Source organism: Podarcis muralis, chromosome 2 (genome assembly GCF_964188315.1).
Source record: "Podarcis muralis chromosome 2, rPodMur119.hap1.1, whole genome shotgun sequence".
In the NCBI taxonomy this organism is placed as follows: Eukaryota; Metazoa; Chordata; class Lepidosauria; order Squamata; family Lacertidae; genus Podarcis; species Podarcis muralis.
This window is the reverse complement of record NC_135656.1, coordinates 10,686,561-10,707,533: the sequence shown is the minus strand read 5'-3', so window position 1 is coordinate 10,707,533 and position 20,973 is coordinate 10,686,561. Positions and strand designations below refer to the sequence as shown.

General features: G+C 46.4%; 1 long non-coding RNA gene across 1 annotated transcript; it reads right to left on the bottom strand.

The window, feature by feature from the left end:
* Positions 1–218: 218 nt before the first annotated feature.
* LOC114586081 (uncharacterized) lies at positions 219–6,913 on the bottom strand. Its single transcript, XR_003704051.2, has 2 exons — positions 6,774–6,913; positions 219–771 (listed from the first exon to the last, which is right to left on the bottom strand). It is a non-coding gene; the product is annotated as an uncharacterized LOC114586081 (long non-coding RNA).
* Positions 6,914–20,973: the final 14,060 nt, after the last annotated feature.

The window sequence follows — 20,973 nt, the reverse complement described above, 5'->3', positions numbered from 1 at the left end:
ATCTTTGGTCCCCTGTTGGGCTGGACCAGGCAATTCCCCCAGGGCCAGCCTGCTCCAGTATCTCTCCAGCCACCACTAGACACCTACCGGAGAGCAAGCAAAGCCTTGTGAATACTAGCCTTGCTTCTGTGCAGTGTGATCTTCTGCAATGTTAACTTAGAAATTGGCCCCACTAAGTACAATGGGATTTATCCCCAGGTCACGGGCCCACAAAGGTGTGTAGCTATAGCCCTTTAATAATGATGCAGACAACACTGTTAGTAATGTGATCACCGGCAAAACCGCCCACACATCATTTCTGATTATCTGTCAAGTGATAACCAAGTTGTATACAGACTGCTGATGAAAACATGGGGATTGCCTGCTCTGGGGCCGCTCTGTACGCTGTGAGTGCCCCACCCAGCAGCCTTTATGAGGCCATAAAAGATGTTATCTTCACATTTTATTTGGCCAAATATCCGCAGGAGACTATAATAAGCGATTCTAATCTGGGGTTATGATTGACACATTGCTGGAGCCTGTGGAGTGAGCTAGAAAGCAAGCAAGCAATTACATGATCCAAACATTACTTTCAGAGATAAAAATAAGAAACCAGGCACCCCAGTGCTGTCTGCTCTGACTGGCAGCCGCTCTCCAGCATTCCAACCTCACGGTACCCAAGGTCCTTTTGGGTGACGATGTAAGAAAGTCTTGCTGTTATCAAGGGGCTGCATGAGGTCCAGGCACTCAGCCTTACTCTCTTCCCTTGAGGCCATCAGTGGGCTCTGCTGCCTAGTGGGTAGAGGCCAAAGAGAAGTATCAGCATAAAGGCAGGAAGTGCCAGCTGAATAACCCTGCCAACCAAGGGATACCCTGTTGCTGAAACCAGACTTATATGTGATTTTATTCTGAGAGTCCTTTGTAAGTCACTTTAAGAGCCTCCCAGGCATTTAAAGCAGGATATTAGTATTCTAAGCAAAATAAATAGAAAGAACATGAGATATTCTGCTTGCAAAGTATGTGCTTTGTCAATGAGTTTCAGTCTCTTACCAGACCGGAGTAGTCATTATAGATATAATAGTACCCTTATACATGATTTGGTGGGTGGGGGGAAACCAATGTCTAAAAAGAGATTTAGGTACCAGAACCTCACAATATATATTTTTTAAGAGACTACAGGTATGGTTCCTAAACATTTGACTGGCAGCACAATCCTATCCATTTCAACTCAGAACCAGAAGTCAGCCCTATTGATTTCATTGATGTATTCCCAGACATGTGGGTTTAGAATTGTGCCTTAATTGCTTTTAAAAAAGTGTGTGTGTGGGGGGGGGGGGAAGGGTTTCCTAGCCCACAGCTTGAGACCTTAAGATAGCGATTCCCATACTGTGTATCAGAGCACATCACATTAGTGTGCCTTGACTTCTGAGTGGGGCTAAGTTGTGCCTTGAACTAGGAAGCACCCACCACTCTTTGCCATTCAGGGCAGGAAGGCTGATGCAGTATTGATTCCCCCTATTTCTGACTGTAATTGACAATTTTTGTCATTCTGGAGGAGGAGTAAGGATGCACCCGGGTTCCTTGAACCATCCTCTGCTGCAGCCAACAAGTAAGGAGCAATCGCAGAAGAATCCCTTAGTCCCAGCCTGACCTGTTCCAAACATGCATTTGGTGTGGTGTGTCTGCAATGGCTTGAGGAAGGAATGCTTTGGACTGGAGAAGTGGCAAGCATATAAAGGATGAAGCACCCCCTTCCCTCCTCCTGCTTCACAACTCCAACCGCCTCTTCCCAAAGCTGCTTTTTCCTATTGGACTTTCATTCCATGTGTATGTGTGCTGCACATACGGTAATTCCTCTCAGTAAGCACTATGCCTAAGATGGGCTTTCAGCGTAAAGTACCCCCCAACACACACATATTAATTCACAAGCAACATCCCTCCACCCCAAGGTATTTTTCTGAGCACTGTTACCATGTTATGGTGGTTACAGAAGGCATTTTTATTTATTTATAAATAATGAGGCAGAAATTTCATTGTTTGCTGGCCTTTTTACCTAACAATGGTTATATGAGTAACCAAAAATAGCAGTGCTATTTTTACAAAGCAGATAAACCTCTGACAGCAAAAAGAATTAGATCCCCAATGTCAAATATTCCCTCTCTCCTCCCTCTTCTTGTCACGCATACAAAAAATCAAGACTGCAATCCTATACAGGATTAGCGGGGAGCAAGTCTCATAGAACTCAATGGTAATTACATCTGAGAAGGCAAGGATTGCATACACACAATACATTTAAAGCACACCCTAAGGATCCTGGGAACTGTAGTTTACCCATCACAGATCTACAATTCCCAGCACCCTTAAGAAAACTGTTCTTGGTTTGTGTGTGTGTGGTTTAAATGTATAGTGTGTATGCAGACATATATAGGTTTTTGATGCAGCTTAAGAAATTGATGTCACTATTAGGCTGCAACCCTAAATCCACTTACCTGGCAGTAATCCCAATGAGCTCAGTGGGATGTAGTTCTAAGTAGGCATGTATAGGGTTGTAATGTCTTCCTGTGTAGACAGCTAAATGTACCTCATGCACAGAAATGTGCAAAGAAAGAGAGGCCTGCAAGATTTCTCCCATGCACATGCATTCATGCACACATATAAATGACATTACTGAACATGAAAGGATGGCTGTACTCTGCAATAGACTTCCTCCAAAATTCTGCAGCCACGATAATAAATTAAAACTAAGCTCAATTTGCATGCGCTGGAGGAGACTCTTGAGAGTCCCATGGACTGCAAGAAGATCAAACCTATCCATTCTGAAGGAAATCAGCCCTGAGTGCTCACTGGAAGGACAGATCCTGAAGCTGAGGCTCCACCTCATGAGAAGAGAAGACTCCCTGGAAAAGACCCTGATGTTGGAAAAGATTGAGGGCACAAGGAGAAGGGGATGGCAGAGGACGAGATGGTTGGACAGTGTTCTCGAAGCTACCAACATGAGTTTGACCAAACTGCGGGAGGCAGTGGAAGACAGGAGTGCCTGGCGTGCTCTGGTCCATGGGGTCACGAAGAGTCGGACACGACTAAACAACTAAACAACAACAACAACTTATTTTGCATAATAGGGTTTTCCTCTAATAAGCAGGCTTCAGACTGGTTTGGGCCATTTTTACAGAGTTCTGGGTTGAAGAGGATGCTGAAGCCCTGCAGGTGGCTCAGAAGATAATCTCAAGGTGACTTCTGGTCTACAAGTCTACATTTCCTGTACTACCCCATTGATTATAGTGATAGGTGTACCCCTGTGTGCAAGGAAGGCACACCTGTGTCAAGCTTCTGAGTTGAGACCTTATTCGTGCAGTGTGCAAGCCGTGGGAAAAGTCCACACCCATGAATTCTCCACATGCACCCGGTCACATCAAAGTGTGCTTGCAATGTGCACCGGCCTACTTGCATTTCAACACTAGCATCCCAGCAATCCATGAGCTGGGTTGATGAGCTGCTGATGTGCTAATCATTAGCAGCTCATGGTACATGGGAATGTGTCCAGCATTGCACATGGTAAAAATGATCTGGCACAGACAGAAAGGCTTCCCTCCTGGCCCATATAATGTAGAAATCAAAACTTGTGTGATAGCCCAAAGCTGCAAATTTACATTATATATGTTGCATACAAGGGATGCTGGTGGCGCTGTGGGTTAAACCACAGAGCCTAGGGCTTGCCGATCAGAAGGTCGGCGGTTTGAATCCCCGCAACGGGGTGAGCTCCCGTTGCTCAGTCCCTGCTCCTGCCAACCTAGCAGTTCAAAAGGACATCAAAGTGCAAGTAGATAAATAGGTACCACTCCGGTGGGAAGGTAAACAGCGTTTCCGTGCGCTGCTCTGGTTCGCCAGAAGCGGCTTAGTCATGCTGGCCACATGACCCGGAAGCTGTACGCCGGCTCCCTCGGCCAATAAAGCGAGATGAGAGCCGCAACCCCAGAGTCAGTCACGACTGGACCTAATGGTCAGGGATCCCTTTACCTTTACCTTATGTTGCATACACAGGCAAAAATGCACATGCCCTTGAGCTGAATGGGCCTTCCTTGCACACAATGGTAGCCATATTACCACATTCAATGGCGGAATCTAGGAATGATAGAAATGTTGATCTGGAGGTCACCTTGCGATGATCTTTTGCACCATCTCTCTTCTCATTCTGAGGTAGGATTACTGGAACGTAAACCACCCTTGACAGATGTTTATCTAGCCTGTTTACAAAACTCCCAAACTTGGAGTCTCCTCAGCGGTTGACCGCCTTCTTTTTTAATAGCACCCTTTTAATGTATCCTGCCCATTATAAATATTTTCTTACTGTGAGTAAACACTCCTGGGCCCTTCCCCTTTCTTTTCTCCTAGATCCTTCTCCCGCCCCCCAGAACTCTTTATCACTTCCATTGCTGCCCTCTGAACCCAGTGTTTCTACATTGTTTTTAAAGGCTTCAGGACCCAAATGTGTATCCATTACTCTCAGTGAAGCCTCACCAGTGCCAATTAGGTCAAAATTAGGATTGTAATCTTTTCTGAAAACAATTCAGCTCTCAGCATGTCCATCGGAACACGTGGGTTAGGGCTAGGGATGCCAAGGGCCTGAGGTTGCCCTGGACAATTTAGGAAACAATGGTGTAGATTACCGGCGCCCAAAATTGTATACATTGTTGAACTTGGATAGATTTTTTTTTGCCTTTTGTATAAGGTACGGTCACCGATACACAATTGTCTTTGCTGCATGGATGTAACCTTTGGTGGGAGGTGAGGTTACCATGTGACTTTATAGACTTCTTTATTCGTAAATGAATCCTAGAAGTAAATCTTGCTGCATTCAATAGGACTTACTCCTGAGTGCTTCGGACTGCAGTTGCAGCACCCGTTTCAAAATGTGGCTCCACATGTCCAAAGGATGCTATCCACACAGGGTAGGCCCAAGGATGCATGGAAAAGCCTCCCTTAAGTAAATTTTTTTTATATAGACAAGGGCAGCTGATACATAAATTGTGCCCCTGCACAATTTGAAGCAGGCTTGTATTAAATATACTGATGAGAACAATGATTTCAGTGTATTACCCACCCTTCACCATCAGGTCCCAGGGTGGGTTACAGTAACTTAAAATTCAATATTAAAAACGGTTAAAACAAATTTCAGTCATAATAATAGGGTGGGTCCTAAAAACATATACCTAAGGTTTCAGTATGTTTCAATAACGCAAGTCTATTAGGGCTTAGAACAGATTTCCACAACTAACCCCCCAATACGCTCATTCTTTCTCTGTGACACAGTTACAAATACCCAATAGTGATACTCTAAAGCAGGCATCCCCAAACCTGGCCCTCCAGATGTTTTGGGACTACAACTCCCATCATCCCTGACCACTGGTCCTGTTAGCTAGGGATGATGGGAGTTGTAGTCCCAAAACATCTGGAGGGCCAAGTTTGGGGATGCCTGCTCTAAAGCAATCAGAAATCTCTGGAACCCTGCAAGCTAGCAGTCTCTCCCCCCCCCCCATGTAAAATGTAAGGAAATCGTGAGACCACATGGGCTAGACCCAACCCCTTTAACCATGCTTTTGGTGAGTGAATGAAGATGCCCTACACCAGTGTTTCCCAACCTTGGGCCTCCAGCTGTTTTTGAACTACAATTCCCATCATCCCTGACCGCTGGTCTTGCTAGCTAGGGATGATGGGAGTTGTAGTCCAAAAACAGCTGGAGGCCCAAGGTTGGGAAACACTGCCCTACACACACACTTTAAAAGGAAACCTCTCTTGGAACCCCCCTCCACTGGCCCCAGTATCCCATGATGATTTAAAATAAGCAACGAAATCTTAATCTTTCGGTCACTTGTCAGTTCAGAATCAAATACAGTGGTACCTCAGGTTAAGTACTTAATTCGTTCTGGAGGTCCGTACTTAACCTGAAACTGTTCTTAACCTGAAGCACCACTTTAGCTAATGGGGCCTCCTGCTGCTGCTGCGCCGCCGGAGCACGATTTCTGTTCTCATCCTGAAGCAAAGTTCTTAACCTGAAGCACTATTTCTGGGCTAGCAGAGTCTGTAACCTGAAGCTTATGTAACCTGAGGTACCACTGTAATGCCAAATGCACTAAAATGCTCCCGCCTCCATCTTGCAGCTTTCACATGTCGTGGAGGTTAGCAAACTTCCACTCGCCCTAAACGTGGCACAGATGAGACTGCCGAAGAAAGGCCTTCCTGGGCGAGCTCTTCGCTCGACCCACCAGAGGGCACCATCTTTCAGACCAGGTTGTGGAGCGCAATGAGGCAGACTGCAGATGGGGAGGCGTCTGTTGCGCGAGTACACGGGGGGCGTGTGGAAATTTCCCCTGCGTGGCGGAATTGTGCATTTTGCTTAAAGCGCGCCAGTGTGCAAATCTGTGGGTCGTTCCCAGTTTGCGTTACTCTCCGCTTGCAAACCAGGTTGACGGTGGAGGTGCCTCTTTTGCTGTACAAATTGTGCTCATTTAATCCCTCGGTGGATCAGACCCCTCGTTTCTGCAAGGCAGACCTGGATCCTTCCCCGGGAGGGTATTCTAAGGTGGGGGGAAGTTACAAAGGAAGACCCCTCTGGGTGGGGGAAGCAGATGGGATAATTGCCTTGGTTCAAAGGGGCTGTGGGGTCCCCTTCCAGTGAGGCCTAGGAGGGGCAATTCTGTGTGAACAGCGCCGCTGCAGATAGGGCTGAGGGCAGCGAGACAACAGGCTCACAACCAAGTGCAATAAAAGGCCAGCAGCAGGGCAGCCATAAATACCTTCGCAGGAGGCCTGGCGGCGGAATGCAACTCCAGAGCAGGCTGCGTCTCGCTGCAGGCCTCAGCCAGCCAGGATTTCCCCTCCATCTCCTGGGCCTCTCAGCCCAGGCATGGATGAGGCCGGCGTTGGCTGGGTGGCTGGGTGTGTGTGTGTGTGTGTGGAGGAGGCCAGACACTTTGTTACTCTTTGCTCTTCAACAACAAAGCGCAGCCCCGGAGATGTTTATCTGGGGTGACTGGGCTTTGGGGGCCTCTGGGGAGCTTGGAGAATGAGGCAATTACGAGGCAGACGGTGATGGGTTTTATGGTCTACTCTGGGGAGGAGGTTGGATGGGCAGGAGCGAGGGAGGGAAGAGGCCTTGCCACATCTCGCATGGGAGAAAGGCTGGCCCGCCAGCTTGGGGGAGAAAACACAATACAGTACAGTGGTACCTCGGGTTAAGTACTTAATTCGTTCCGGAGGTCTGTACTTAACCTGAAACTGTTCTTAACCTGAAGCACCACTTTAGCTAATGGGGCCTCTCGCTGCCGCCGTGCCGCCGGAGCACGATTTCTGTTCTCATCCTGAAGCAAAGTTCTTAACATGAAGCACTATTTCTGGGTTAGCGGAGTCTGTAACCTGAAGCATCTGTAACCTGAAGCGTATATAAGCCGAGGTACTACTGTATTTCCACTCCACCCGATTCAGGTGTTATCAGGGCCAAGGGAACTGACTTAGGCCTGCAATCATAAAGGTAATGGGACCCCTGACCATTCGGTCCAGTCGTGACCGACTCTGGGGTTGCGGCGTTCATCTCACTTTATTGGCCGAGGGAGCCAGCGTACAGCTTCCGGGTCATGTGGCCAGCATGACTAAGCCGTTTCTGGCGAACCAGAGCAGCGCACGGAAATGCCGTTTACCTTCCCGCCGGAGCGGTACCTATTTATCTACTTGCACTTTGACGTGCTTTCAAACTGCTAGGTTGGCAGGAGCATGGACCGAATAACGGGAACTCACCCCGTCGTGGAGATTCAAACCGCCTTCTGATCGGCAAGTCCTAGGCTCTGTGGTTTAACCCACAGCGCCAATCATACATAGCCTAAAATAAAAAAAAATAAGGCCACAGATATATCTGGCTTAGTGCTTGGTCTGGTTGACGTTTACCCCGCAACCAAGAGTACAAGAAATATCCCTGGGGAACGTTTCCTTCCAGGCAGCCGCCCCCTTACAAGTGTTGCAGGAAGTCAGCTGTGCAAAGATTATTGGCCTTTCTGGTCTCGCTCATGAATGACTGGTAATGCACAGGAGCCGTAGGGGAAAAAAACTTGGCAACTTGGCGTGTCCCGCCCCCCCCCCCCCCGTCCCACAACACTGTCTTGTTAATTCTGTATGTGCAGGGTGCCTATGCTGAGCAGGACGTAGCCAGGCTCAGTTTTCCCATAATGAGGAATAAAGGTTTTGCTCCTGGGCTCTATGACAAAAGGGACATGTCATTATACAGACACAGGTAAAGACAGCAGCTTCTGGTACTCCCAGTTGGGTGCTGTATGTAGCATATGGCTGGGTAAATGGCCAAAAAAAGAGACATATCTGTCTGGGAACACTCAACTCTGTGAAGGAAGATAAGTGTACAGTCATACCTCAGGTTACAGATGCTTCGGGTTGCGTGATTTCGGATTGCGCCCTGCGCTGAACCCAGAAATACTGGAATGGGTTACTTCCGGGTTTCGGCACATGCGCAGAAGTACTAAATTGCGCTTTGTGCTTGCGCAGAAGTGCCGAATTGTGACTCGCACGTGCACAGACGCGGCGTGGCGGGTTGCGAATGTGCTTCCCGCAGCGTCCACTGTACACGTCTACACAACCACATTTTCCTTGTCTTACACCCACCAAGATCTGGCCTAGGATTTATTTCCGTCCATTTATTATTACATTTGTATCCCAGCTTCCCCCCAAGAAGCTAAAGGTGGTGTATGTGGTTCTCCCCCTGCCAATTTTATCATCACAACAATCCTGTGAGGTAGGATTGGCTGAGAGACAGTGACTGGCTCACCCAGGTCACCCAGCGAGCTTCATGACTGAATGGGGATCTGAACCCTGGTCTCCCAGGTCCTAGGCTGACCCACTAACCACTGCACCTCACTGTCTGCTTCTGATAATGAGATGCATGCAAGATACATTCAAAGGAGATCACAGACAATGTGCTTTTAATAGAGGGGCCAGAGTAATGGTAAGACACATGGTTTCTAGGCAGACTGGGAAGCCAGTTTTTATTTGGGGGGTGGAATTATATTAAATCAGTATTAATTTGGCGATGATGTGTTATACATTTGAAAAATGAATAAAAATTAATTGGCAAAATAAATAAATGTGTGTCTGCAGAAATTTCTGGTTTCCTATGCACTTGAGAAGAAGGGAGCATCCCATCTCAGTGCCCTATAAGTGCATCAGCTGCTGCCATAGAGAAGTGTTGTTATATGATACTGCAGCATTTTAGGTCTTGATTTGGCTAAGGGCCAGTGATCAAACAGAGGTGGAGTCTGCGTAGAAAAGGTGAAATACTTCTGACTGAGGTGCTGTGCACCAAAGAGGCCAGTAGGGGGTGATCAGGATTATGTGACGCTTTCTGTCTTTTTGCCAGGCTGGTAAAAATTTGATGTTGGTTCCCTGCAGGTCATGTATCTGTCAGACAAAGGTCCCTCAGTTGCCTTCAGCCTAGCCTACACATTTCAACTTGCAAAAAAAGATGCCTGAGCATCTGGTCACTCTGGCAACAGCTCCAATTTTGCTGGGATTCTCCGGAACCACTCTGGAACAGCAGCTGAGAAAGGAGATGGAATTACTGGCAATTCTTTAAATGAGCCATATGCCTTTAAACATATCTCTTTATATAATTTCCTTTTTATTTCGTACTGGGTGATTTGTAATAATAATAATAATAATATCCAGCAATTGTCAGATTTAGATATTTCCTTTTTGTCATAAATATATATATATAGGCAATGGTACACAATACTCAACATAATGCCACTACCGAACTTCAGGAGGAGGGGGGGTTGCGGGCTCACGACCCCGCCCACACTCACTCCCGCGAGGCTGGCGCCAGCCTCGCGGGAAGCAGGGATTCCCCTTAGTTTACATCCCCCTGCAGCGCCAGCCAATCGGCTGGCGGCAGGGGCGGGCCTTCCAGAGGCCACTTAAGGTCGGGGCAGCCCTTGGCTCGCCCCTTTTCTTCCTTTCAGCCGACGCGGTTTCCCACCCACCCGCCCTTTAGGTTCTGCCATTGACCTTGCTATGGGCTTCGGCTGGTCGCAGTAAGGGGCCTGGTAGGAGTTTTTCCATTTGGCTAATTGGCTGGTTTTTGGAGCCACTTGGTTTTTTCGCCTACCTCGTAGCAAACCGTCACAACTTCCTCGGTTTTGGCGGTAGGCATTGGCCGGGGTATTGTCATGCAAATGAGGTTGGGGGGGAGGAACGCCATCACCTCCCCCAATGCTTGAAGGGTAGTTCGTTAAAGGACTCTGAGGGGCGACGCCTCGTCCGAAACCTATGGAGGCTAGGGCCTAAAGCGCGCCCCTGAGCGGTAACCCCTCGGGGAGCGCCTAGGGATATGCATCTCGGGTGGCTCCCCCTGTTGGTGTTTAACCCTTCCCGGTTAGACCGGATAGTCGGTTAGGGGCCAATGCCTAAAGCCAATACCCTTCTTACCTGTAATCAATAAAGTTGTGGCCGTTTTCGCCCATTAACCTAAATCTTTGTGTCCAGCGTCTTTATTTATTCCACCTGTGGGGGGGGGGGAGGGAATAGCCATGCAATGTGTTCCACTCAATAGTCTTTAGTTTGTGGATCGGATTAGAGGATTTGGTGAAAGCCTATAGTCTCTCCTATCTTGTGAAGGTGAATCCTGAAACTTAGGTTTCTAGATAGACTACACACACACACCTGGAGATTCTGTGCCAGAAAACATCTGGCTACACTTTGTGGGTCCCATGACACAGCTGGTAACCCATCCACAAAACACCTGGCAACTAGAAAGAAGTCCTCAGACATCTGGAACCCCCTATAGATGGCATCCATTGGGTCTGGAAGCTTTGACTCTTCCCTGCAAAACAGATGTGGCACTCTGTGGAGCCCATCTGTCAGTCAGAAGGAAGAGCAGGCAGGTGTTCATCTCTGCAGATGAGATGTGGACAAGGGAGAGGTCACGATAATCCCCTTTGAATTCAACCTGGAAATCCTCGGCATTAGTGCAATATTTAATCTTTAAAAGTCGTGTCTCACCTTTCCACATCCCCAATACATTTCCAAAGTGACTCATGTCAAATATTTTTAAAAATGGAATGCAACCAATAGGCCTCAATTTGAAAGAAGCCGCAGACTAAAACACATGAGCCATATCAGCAGTGATAAGTGTATAACCAGCTCCTCCAAATGTTTGTTGAAATAAGTGTCTTGGTCAGCCCTGACCAGGAGTGGGACTATGCAGATAGGAGTTCACCTGGTTGTCAATGGCTCCCATTCATGTCTTTGGAGGTGTGGGTGGTTTGCAGTTGGCAACACTGTTGTGCAACACCCCCAAAGCTCTGATGGTGTCACTAAATAGGCACATGTGTTGAGTTTGTGAACGGTTGTCTTTCACTCGAATGGGAAAAAATATTTGGGAATTATTTTTTTCTGTCTTGAGCCACAGCTGCATTTGAGTACCCCCCCCCCCAAAAAAAAATATCTCCGCAGGATTGCTTTGTTAGAATTTTTATTCTGCCATGATCCTTTGACCCAACTGGAAAGCAAGTCAATGAAACAAAAATATATAACGTGTTGTATTTGCTCAGATTGTTATTTCCTAAGAGCATGCTTAAAGCAAAAGAATACCCACTTTATTTCTGCCACATTTTAAGGCTGAACAGCAGTTTGTATCTTGGTTCCTCTGTCTTGTTTGTAGATTTTAATCTTTAATTTACAGTTGATTATGTGCAAGGCCTTATCTGGCTTGAACAGGAGTTAAGGGCTTTGCGAGGAGTTCTGCTTCCATCTTGCAAAACTTTTTCTAATTATGGCCTGGAGGAAGTGTGCATTTTGCTCTGCTTTCATTTTGCAGTGTTTGACCTACTGTTAGTTAAAACAGTAAGCAACCAGGAAACAGTGCTTTTGTGAAGCTGCTTAATATTATATTTGAGACCTGGCTTACTGTGGCAGGGCTTTAAGACGGCATGCCCATGACAGTTAAATCCATTTAGGCTTGTAGTGTAGTTAAGACTATGCTACAAACAGGGATTTTGCTGTTCTGCTCCCAGATAAGTTGGAACCTCCAGTGACTATCACTAACAGTGTTGCATTGTCTTCCATATTGTGCCAAATGGAACGGGTGAGTGGCCCCATCAAGCAACATTGGTTAAAGGGTCAGTATTAATGGCTCTCTCAAATCTATAGATTCACTGTTGATACCATTTTACACTGATCTGATCTTGGGTGACCACTTATGAATTGCAAAACTGCAGAGGATGCAGATTTGCATAAAATTTGCATATACTAATTGAGATATATACACAGGTGCAAAATTAGAAGTAATTACTATAATTCAGAGAGAAAAACAATACATCTCACCACAGTGGGGAAAGACTGGGACCAAGCAACTTATGTGATTGCTCAGTTTGCTCTCTCCAGCTGTTAACGAAGTGCAAGCACTTATTTATCTTTAAGTCGGACTTGGATAAGGTAGCCTTTCAAATAGTAGAGGACTTGGTCTCTAGATTGCCCTTCAAAAGAAGGCTTGTCAAACAGAGGACTGTCCTGCAACATTCCTTCAAGCAGAAGATTGCCCTATGTAAAGTAAGATGCACAGCCACTCTGTTACGATGTGAATGTGATTATTTTGCAGCAGTGGACCGTCTTTTGAGGGAGTGTGGTACATGTCAAGTCAAAACAGCTTCAAATAGCACAACTCTGAGGCACACTGCAGGACACAGACAACCCCCTCCCTTGGCAGCATCGCTCCTCTAGCCAGGATTTTTCAAATATTGTATCTCAAGGGGACCCTTGTTTGCTAAGGAAGCCCCTGCGTGTCAGCCTTGGGACTCCTGTGTGCTGCAAAGGATTCTGGAGCATCTTCTCAAGAGCATGCTCTGGTCACACGGCTGGGGATTTGGGGTCTAGAACACACCCAACATTCCCTGGAAGCAGGGGCGGCTCATCCTGTTCCACCTCCAGAGGTGAATCAGGAAGGTGCGCTCCCCACTCCACCAAAGCCTCGCTCTCTGGGGTTGCATGGCCACCAGTTCTCCAGTGCTGCCCCGTGGGATTCCACAGCCTGAGGCAGCTTCCTCAGCTCACCTCATGGGCAGGCCGGCCCTGCCTGGAAGTCATAGAATAATAGCATTGTAGAGTTGGAAAGCCGAAGGATTGATGCTTTTGAATTATGGTGCTGGAGGAGACTCTTGAGAGTCCCATGGACTGCAAGAATATCCAACCTATCCATTCTGAAGGAAATCAGCCCTGAGCGCTCACTGGAAGGACAGATCCTGAAGCTGAGGCTCCAAGACTTTGGCCACCTCATGAGAAGAGAAGACTCCCTGGAAAAGACCCTGATGTTGGGAAAGATGGAGGGCACAAGGAGAAGGGGACGACAGAGGATGAGATGGTTGGACAGTGTTCTCGAAGCTACCAGCATGAGTTTGACTAAACTGCGGGAGGCAGTGGAAGACAGGAGGGCCTGGCGTGCTCTGGTCCATGGGGTCACGAAGAGTCGGACACGACTGAACAACTAAACAACCAAAAACAACAACAAAGAGTTGGAAGGGACCCTGAGGATCATCTAGTCCAACCTGTTGCAATGCAGAGATCTCAACATCACAGCTGCACCTCAGTGGTAAGCAGAAAGCTGTTATTCAGGAAAGGCTGTCTTCATCTCCTTTTGAGGAACCTCTGATAAGCTTGCAGAAGTCTTCCCAGGAAGACAGCCTAGTTTGAAGCCCATCCTGTCCTAGTCCATACAAGTTCTATACAGTGTTTCCCAACCTTGTGCCTCCAGCTGTTTTTGGCCTACAATTCCCATCATCCATTGCCACTGGTCTTGCTAGTCAGGGATGATGGGAGTTGTAGGCCAAAAACATCTGGAGGCACAAGGTTGGGAAACACTAGAATCTTAGTGACAGAAGGCCATCCAACCTATGCTTAAAAGCCTGCAATGGAGAGTCAAAAACCTCCCGAGGGAGACCATTCCGCTGTCCAGAAAGTTCTTCCTGATGTTAAGTTGGAATCTCCTCTCTTATTTATATATATATTTTAAAATAATTTTTATTGAAGATTTAAACAAAACATATTATCCACAAACATATCACCCTTAATTCCCCCCCCATTTCCCCCCCTTCCCCCACCCTCCCACATAACCCCACCCCCCACCCACCCCCCGACTTCCCTCAGTTCCAGTCTTTGGTTTCCCTGTGAATGCTATTGTCTGCATGTTACAAAGTTGTATAAATCCTTAAATTATTTAACTGATTATTGTCAATAAGAAGTTTGTGAATGTTTATTCAAAACCTGCCAAGGAGTCCAATTCACTTTGTTGCCTCTTCAAATACTTTGTAAAGCATTCACATTTGTCTTGAAAGTCATAGTTATCCTTGACCCGTAGCTTATGTGTCAATTTTGCCAGTTCTGCATAGTCCATCAATTTTTCTTGCCATGATTCTTTAGTTGGAATTTCTTCAGTCTTCCATCCTTGTGCTCTTAGGACTCTCGCAGCCATTGTTGCATACATGAAGATGTTTTTCAGCTTTTTTGGCAGGTCTTTCCCTACAATCCCTAACAAAAATGCTTCAGGTTTTTTAACAAATTTTAGATGGAACATTTTCTTCAATTCATTGTATATCGTTTCCTAAAATTGTTTAATTACATTACAATCCCACCACATATGATAAAAGGTCCCGTCCCTTTCCTTACACTTCCAACATATATTTGAACTAGTTTTATACATTTTCCCTAACTGCACTGGTGTCATATACCATCTGTACATCATCTCCTCCTCTCTTATTTATAGCACCAGTTGCTAAAGGACTGGCCACTTAAATCCCAGGCCCTTCCCAAGCTTCCCTGGTAGGCTTTGCACCCTTCCTAACCTGTGCTAGCAGAGGACACGCGTCTACAAGTGTGAGCCAGCTCCCTGATGTTGGAGCCTCTTTGCGCACTAAGCGGCAGTAGCTGATGGCATCAGCTGCAAATGTACAGGCTCTTCTGTTATGGAAGGCAAAATTAGACTGCGGTAAAAGTGAATGGGGAGGCAACTGTTGCCTTTTGAGTTTTGAAATCCATTACAACCCCGCCAGCATCCGACATATCCTTGCTTGAGCCTGACTAATCTTTCATTTGAATGCTTATTTATTTATGACCCCAGATTTATGTCCTACCTTTCTACAAAACACCCAGCAGAGGAATTGCAACTGGGGTGAATAACTAAAGACACAAACTGTGCTAAAGCAACAATGCAGCCAGTATCAAGCCACACACACACACACACACACACACACACACACAAAACTGTGTCCAAGGCAGGAAGAGCAGACAGAACACCTTGTTGAATAGCTTCATCAGGTGCGAAGGGTGATGGTAAAGTTAAAAGTGCAATCCCGAGCATGTTTAAAGGTAAAGGTAAAGGGACCCCTGACTGTTAGGTCCAGTCATGGACGACTGGGGTTGCAGCGCTCATCTCGCTTTATTGGCCGAGGGAGCCGGCGTAGTTTCCGGGTCATGTGGCCAGCATGACTAAGCCGCTTCTGGCGAACCAGAGCAGCGCACGGAAACGCCGTTTACCTTCCCGCCGGAGCGGTACCTATTTATCTACTTGCACTTTGACGTGCTTTCGAACTGTTAGGTTGGCAGGAGCAGGGACCGAGCAACGGGAGCTTACCCCATCGTGGGGATTCGAACCACCGACCTTCTGATCGGCAAGTCCTAGGCTCTGTGGTTTAGACCACAGCGCCACCCGCTCTCGAGTAAATGGGTACAGGGTTGCCAGCCTCACAGGCGATCTGCTCAGAAGTGCAACGGGGCTTGCTTGCTCTCAGGTAAGCACTTGTAGGATTGCACCATTATTATTTTGGGGAACGAGGCGCCTACTTTTCAGCAACCCCATCCTCTTCCAAAAAGCGGAGTTTATCATAGGAAAAACCCCTGGCCCAGGTGGTGATAAGCCTCCTGGCGCTGCTCCCGCCAGGCTTCCCTATCTCAATATTGTGATCGTGCAAAAGCAGCCTGGGTCGCCGCACTCTTTTGACTGCTGAGATCTGCTTCCCCGCCCGCCCCTTTGATGTAGGGCCAAGAGTGACTCTAATGGGAGCTGCTTAAATTTTACAGTCCCATAAACCATAATGGAGAGACACTAAACGCCCGTTTATGGGTCGGGAGCGAGGCCGGACGGGAGAGAGAACGGCCTCTTTGCTTGTGTGAAGTTTCCTTTCCGGGCTCACTCAAGCTTGCAATCAAACGTTTCCCTGGGAAATTCCTCCAGTCGCCTCAATTTCCAATGGCTGCATTTCAGCAATCTGAAATTTTGCAATCCGAATCAGGGGGTGATTCTGCTCTCCGTGTCGCAGTGCATGCGAAAGGCGATGGGAATTCTCGACACCCACCCCCACCAACGGCGGACATTTGCATAGTCGAGGCGAGGTCTTATAACACTGTACAAAAAACGTGGGAAGTGAGACCCTGTACTCCGTGGTTCCCGTGACTGTCCAGCAGGGGGCAGCATACGCCTGGCCTGAAAAGGAACTAACTGGGACAGGAAGTTACTATATTTTGTAAGCCCGGGCTTGGAGGGTCACCTGGCTTGGGTGTGTGGGTGTGTTTGCGCATGTGCTTCTACCCCCCCCCCCAAATTTCAGTATTGTGATTAGATCAGGGGTTTCTTGCAAATCCTGCTGAACTAGAAATTCATGGCAGTGCCGAAGACACTGGCAAAATAGCCAACTTGGAGCACGTTTACTAGGGAGAAAGCCCATTGTGAATGTAATGGCACTGCAGAGATTGGGCTTTGACTTGTTAGGGAAACAAGAAGCTGCCTTATAGCAAGTCTGGTCGTTTGTCCATGTCTAAGGTTGCCGTATTTCAGAAAGTGAAAATCCGGACAGAAAAGTTGTTTTTTGCCAAAGTTGGTGGCCATCACTACATCCAGGATGAACCAGGGCCTTTTTGAATGTAAAGCACATGCTCCGCCGCTGAACTGTACATTGATACCTCTGGTTACGTACTTAATTCATTCCAGAGGTCTCTTCTTAACCTGAAACTGTTCTTAACCTGAAGCACCACTTTAGCTAATGGGGCCTCCCGCTGCCGCCACGCGATTTCTGTTCTCATCCTGAAGCAAAGTTCTTAAGCCGAGGTACTATTTCTAGGTTAGCAGAGTTTGTAAACTGAAGCATATGTAACCCGAGGTACCACTGTATTCCCTTTCCATTTGTGTACACTCATAATAACAGAGTTATTAATAACAATAACAATAATAATAATACACTGCAAGGATTTTAGCCTGAGTTTGTGTGATCACTTGGTCCCCAGCCACTCTGTGTTCAGTCTGTCCACAGCCCCATAACTCTTGCTGGGATGTAACATTATGGGAGGGGGTTTTCCAGCTACCCCACCCCTTGGCCTATTGAAGCCTTGCAAGAAATGACTGTGAGAAACATCATGGGACAGGTGTTTCTAGGACTAAGGTAAAACAGTGATGCTCCCTTGCTAATTTTGCTATTGGTGTGCTGCATGTCGTTCATGTGATATTGATATTGTTATGTTTATAGTATCGAAGTATGGCTTTTCATACGTTATTCTATTTTTAGCTGTTTTGCTGTGTTATGAAATTGTTAATATGTTACATCGTTTTGCTATGTTGTTATGAAATTGTTTTTGTAGTGTTTGTTTGAAATGCATCTCTGTTTTCTTTGCTGTAAGCTGCCTTGAGCATGATTTTGTGTGTGTGTGCGTGTTTGTAGAAAAGTGTGTTACAAATAAAATCTGCTGATGGCACACAAATGTATCTGGTGCCTGGTGCCACACTCCAGCAAAAACCCAGATGTTAATAGGTTATCAAATTTAAAAGTGGCCTCTGTAGTTGTTTTACCTTGAATAGCTGATCTGTAGCAATTAGCAAGGGAGGCGGGGGACGACTTTATGCTAGGAAATGCTGATTCCTGCTGATGTTTATGGCGCTGCGAATAACCTTAGATGTGTGGGTGGTGGTGAATTCACACAGTTATTTACAAGCCAATGGTTGTGAGGTGTGTAGCCGATCAGGGCTGACATTTTCGAGGGATTTTGGCACAATGCTTATGATGTTGTTTTCACATTTTGGTAGTCCAATTTTTAAAAATTTCATTCCCATAAGGTGAGGGTCAGCCCAGGACACTTCAGTCTCCATCAGGGCTCTTGCATTTAGAAGTTCATTATTACCCTCTCAGCATCTTGAATGCATATGCACAATAGATTTTGGGTGTACCCAACCACACACAGGGCCTACTCATGTCAACATCTCTTACCTGGTAATTACAGGGTGAGTTCACCAACAGCTGTCTTGTTATAACTGAGATCAAAATTATAGATAATGCAGCTGAAACAAATTTGCCGCAGGAACTCTCTGCCAATTTTATGTTGGTTATCCCAACAGAGGCCAAATATTAACCGGATAGTTGATCTCTGCAAGAATGTGTGAGTTTTCATTGCCTGTCTATATAGATAGCTATTCCTGAGGGTAATAGCAATTTTATAGCCTGTTATCTATTTTTGTATATATAAATCAGTTACTAGCCTGCCAAAAGAAGAAGAAAAAACAGCTAGCCTGCTATGAAGTTAGTACCCTGTGGTTGCATGCTGACCAGTGACCATGGAAGAAGGGAAGTTCAATCTTCTCACTTGTCTGAATGAAATTCCAGGTTGCCTATGGCTATCAGGTAAAGGTAAAGGGACCCCTGACCATTAGGTCCAGTCGTGACCAACTCTGGGGTTGCACGCTCATCTCGCTCTATAGGCCGAGGGAGCCGGCATTTGTCTGCAGACAGCTTCCAGGTCATGTGGCCAGCATGACTAAACCACTTCTGGCGAACCAGAGCAGCGCACGGAAACGCCGTTTACCTTCCTGCCGGAGCGGTACTTATTTATCTACTTTCACTTTGACATGCTTTTGAACTGCTAGGTTGGCAGGAGCAGGGACTGAGCAATGGGAGCTCACACCGTCACGGGGATTCGAACCACCGACCTTCTGATCGGCAAATCCTAGGCTCAGTGGTTTAACCCACAGTGCCACCTGCTATCAGACAAGTTGCTAAATACAAGTCTGCCACAAATATTTGCTCATCAGCATGTGTTCATCTGCATGCGTGAAATTTTGTGCTTGCCATGCACACACATAGCTTTTTAAAACATCACTTTTGTATGTGAAGTAGTGTGCCTGTACACCCATGCACACACACAACTGTTGTGAGTCATAAAGGTTTTTTGGAACATAGATAGCACATTTAAAGCACGCCCCCTGAAAAAGACCAATCCCAGGAACGGTAAGTTTACCCCTTCACAGAACTACAGTCCCCAACACCCTTAAGCTACAATTCCCAGGATTCTGTCTGCATCTGTGTTGTGTCTGTGTGCTTTAAATGTATGGTGTTCACACTCTCTGCCTCAGCCCCTTGGGGTAAATTCCTTTTGGAATGTCTTCACTAGAAAGTTTATTCTTTGCCCCTCACCCTTTGTTAGTTTCCACATTTGCAGAGCTTCAGGCATCCAGCTGAAGCACAGAAATACTATCACACAATTGTGATGCTTAGTTGCCCCATGTTGACCCCTTTGTGAGGAACTTGTGATTTTCTATGATAGTAAAGTTGTAATCTTTTGCATACTTGCTTGGAAGTAAGCCCCATTGGGTGGACTGGTGGTTGGAGGGGGGAAGAGAAGTTAAATTCAGTTCACATTGAAAGGTGAGTCTACATAATTCACGCTTTCCAAAACACTCTGCAAACTGAAACTCGGCCATCCTTCAAAATTTGCTCTTTTCTGAATTTTGCAGTGCACTGTTGAAGCCGAGTGATGTGTACTAGAATAAAACGTGCATAAAAATACATATATTAGTGACAATAAAATACGATAATGCATTATGTTAAGCAAAATATAAATATATAGGGAAATAGCTTTCCAAAATATGCATATTATGCAAAACTGCATACAAGCACTTGAGTGGTAAGAGAAATTTGGATAAAAATGCTGCTGGAATTTCATGAGGTGTTTTTGTTTTTCTAAAGAAATCACAAACTGATGTGGAAATGTGGAGAGCTGAACTTAAGATTGGAAAATGAGAAACTGAAATAGACGTATTTGCCTTACCTCTGCATAAGCCAGCATCGGACCACGCTGTAAATCAGATCCTGTTCCCAACAGCTGGCCAGTAGTAACCCAAGAACTGCAAGTCAAAAAGCTAGAAAATGCAAAAAGCCATTAAGAGGCTCAGGAGGTTTAAAAGGCTTAGGTGCTTGGTGGTCTTCTGTGGACGTATTCCAAAAGTAGGAGGAGTAGAGCTCTGAATATCCTAAAGTGCTTTTGAGATGCTTGCTTGCTTATTCATTTTTCAATCAAATAATAATAATAATAATAATAATAATAATAAATTTTTATTCATATCCCGCCCTCCCCAGCTGAAACCGGGCTCAGGGCGGCTAACAACAATAAAATAGTACAACATTATAAAATCATTTCATTATAAAAGTAATTCAAATCAAATTGATGGCAACCATTGGGTTAGAGTTCTGTGAAGATTGCCAAAGGAGGGAGTCAGGCTGTGCCCTGGCCAAAGGCCTGGTGGAACAGCTCCTCTGTCTTGCAGGCCCTGCGGAAAGATGCCAAGTCCCGCAGGGCCCTAGTCTCTTGTGGCAGAGCGTTCCACCAGATCGGAGCCACAGCTGAAAAAGCCCTGGCTCTGGTTGAGGCCAGCCTAACCTCTCTGTGGCCTGGAACCTCCAAGATGTTTTTGTTTGAAGATCATAAGATCCTCTGTGGGGCATACCAGGAGAGGCGGTCCCATAGGTACGAGGGTCCTAGGCCGTATGGGGCTTTAAAAGTTAAAACCAGCACCTTAAACCTGATCCTGTACTCCACCGGGAGCCAGTGCAGCTGGTATAGCACTGGGTGGATGTGATCTCGCAGCGAGGACCCCGTAAGGAGTCTTGCTGCGGCATTCTGCACCCGCTGGAG